At 32.1% G+C, this 3,018-nt stretch overlaps 1 long non-coding RNA gene across 1 annotated transcript; it reads left to right on the forward strand.

Moving 5' to 3' along the window:
- Positions 1-487: 487 nt before the first annotated feature.
- On the forward strand, positions 488-2,770 carry LOC148598723 (uncharacterized). The gene is made up of 2 exons (XR_015918525.1): positions 488-1,274; positions 2,399-2,770. It is a non-coding gene; the product is annotated as an uncharacterized LOC148598723 (long non-coding RNA).
- Positions 2,771-3,018: the final 248 nt, after the last annotated feature.

Here is a 3,018-nt window from a genome sequence, read left to right on the forward strand (position 1 = left end):
TATCAAATTTCGTCAAAAATCGAACAGCTTTGAATTTTTCATCGCAGTGGCGGCCATTTTGAAAAGGTCGTCGGCCGTCGAAACGCAGTTCAAATTATCAAATGAGCTGCAGATCCTTAATCGAGGTGTCTTTAAGAATTTATATATCAATTTTATAAAAATCGGACAACTTTGAAGTTTCGAGCGCAGATTAATAATCGGGACGACTCGAAGGACCTAGATGTCAATTTTCATCGAAATCGGAGTAAGTTTAATTTTCGAGGGGGGACACTTTTAACATTTTTGTGACAGGAGAATTAAAATAATAACAAGTTTTAAGTTGTGCTTGCAAGCAAGTCACAAAAGTCTCCTCACGTTCCCCAAATAAGTCTCAGAACCCAAACTTTGAAATCTGCATATGACATTAAGCTAAAATCTCGATGAATATTTTTTTTATTGGGGCACCTTACTTTGAGTGGCAGCCATCAAAATATGCACTTAACCAAGCTTTGATAATTCTGTTGAAAAGTTCGGCAGATTTAGTGATATATATAAATATACAGTTCCTTAATTAACGAGAAACCTCTGTAAAAAAGCACATTTCGTTTTTTTACGTTTTCCTATATCATGACCTATCCCCCTTCTCCGCCAAAGCACACCTATTTTCATTTTTTTTTTTGGACCGTGCACATCTGCAGTATCATAACTCCTTAGATAAAACAATAGTTGCTATCCCCTCTTAAGATAATAATACCAGAAGCCCAGAGGCGTTTTACTATTCCTGCTAAATTTGGTTTTATTGGCCAAATGGTTTTCGAGAAGAAGATAAAAATATGATTTCCGAATTTCTTTAATTTTCAGTCCTTTTTACATATATTAGCAAAATTGTTACAAACGTAGATTTGGTACTTTTAATCAATCATATAAGGCCAATGAAAACCAGATGCCGATTTAACTAGCGTAAGTACCAATTTAACCAGGTCCCAATTTGACCAGGTGCCGAAGTGAAGTTATCTTGTGCCGATGTAATCAGGTGCCGAAGTGACTAGAATTCACACAAACAGCATGACTGACAGCAAAGTGAAAGCAGGGGGCTCAATCTTCCTGTTGCCGCCATGTTAAAAATTTCTATATGACTTTAAGATTTTCAACACAACTTTTTCAAAATGTAACTTCTAGCAATCGAATGGACAGATTTACGTGAAATTGTGATATATCGATTCGGAAAGTTGTAAATTTGGGAATTATCATAAGGAGATACACAAATGTGGTAGAAATAAAAAGAAATTATCTAGGTAAGTGGAAAAGCCACGTTAATTATAGTCCTGGTAAAACCGATCCATGGTTTTATGAAAAAACTTGATTTTGCCCATTTGTACCTAATGTTTTCATAATTATGATAAGGTTTTACAATTATTTTTCATCATTTATGATATTTATTTGCATTTGAGAGAAATTTTATTGATCTAGCCCACATTTACAGCTCATTCTACACATGTCTAGTTTGTTGTTCATATTTTGCTAGTCCGCCATTTCTTATGTGTGTTTTTAAGAACCGCCCATTGAAATACATAATGTATGATATTAATTTGCTTAATATTGATGCAGTTACTAAGATAGAAATTTAATCATATACAGTTAAAATTCTGAAATTAACCTTCTTTTACAAAATGTACATTTGTTTCAAACACATTACCAGTCAAGTTGTCTTAATTACAGTATAAAAAAGATGCTTAGAAACTACAGTACTACATACCAAAAATAACAGACAACAGTAAGTCAGTTAGTGATACATTGTATCATTGGCACTTGACATGTATGTGTATGTGTGTGTGTTGTTTTTTGGGGGGGAGGTAGGCTTAAATATGAAATAAAAAAGAAACATTGAAATATTCACTTTATGAAACAAAACAAAAAACAAACACAAAAAAAAACAGGTGCAATGATTGTCCTAATAAAATTGTCAAAATAATAAAGGCAGGACCTTTTTTAACAAAATAGTAAGGCAAGATAGAGTTTTCAAATGTAGCTCTTTCCATAGAGATCAAATGGTTTTCCTTTTTGATTTTAATTTATTTCAATTAATCATTCAATTTTACAATGATTTACAGAACAAGAGGAATCGAACCTCCTACTCATTGCTAAATATGACATGAGTCCACCAGGGTACTGTCATTAAACATGTATTGTCTACTTAACAATGTATTGAATACATACTGAAACTGCATAATAAAACACAATCAAGTGCACTATCACAGCTGTTACCATCTTTTTCAATCAGGTCTTAACAAAATAGTAAAAGTACATTGTACATGCAATTTATAATCCTATATAGATATTGTAAGCTTACAATTATGAAAAGCTTTCAATTTTTATATGTATAACATGTATATTGATATTGGTTTGTTTTCATTTTCAGCATCCTAAGCAGTGTGAATTGAATTGTTAGACACTACACATGTACATGAAGCAGAAGGAAACATGACTTGCATGTCAATTATTCAACTGATTTGACTCATTCCAACAGCATATTGGACACACAATGACTTAAATTCAGTATATGTTTAGTATGGGAGCATCAACACATTATATTTTGAGCATGAGGAAGGCGCATATTAAATATTACATGTATTTACCTATTTCAAGGGGAAAGTATCTGTCCAAGACTGACACTTAATATAAAAATGTAAAACAATACAGTCGTAAAAGTTTTCAGTATCTGCTATAAGACATATTGTGGTACACTGTAATACATTGTACATGTATAATAAAACAAAATTGAATACATTAAGTATGTTCTTGTTTCTTATATGTGGCAAAGCCCTGTGGTACTTCCATTATTCTGATATCGGGTACATTTACTATATACATTTGTACATGCATATGCAGTATGCATTACGGTGTCTATCTCTTTTTTTCCATGGACAGTCCAATTAAACCATACTTTTAAATTTAAACTTAAACATTACTTTGAACAAGGATTTATATATAACTCTGTGCTGTGAACACAAATTTAGCATAACCAACGAGTTTATTACT

The sequence above is a fragment of the Perna viridis genome, chromosome 14, assembly GCF_037379345.1.
Source record: "Perna viridis isolate PV_CMFRI_1.1 ecotype Kerala chromosome 14, ASM3737934v1, whole genome shotgun sequence".
NCBI lineage: Eukaryota > Metazoa > Mollusca > Bivalvia > Mytilida > Mytilidae > Perna > Perna viridis.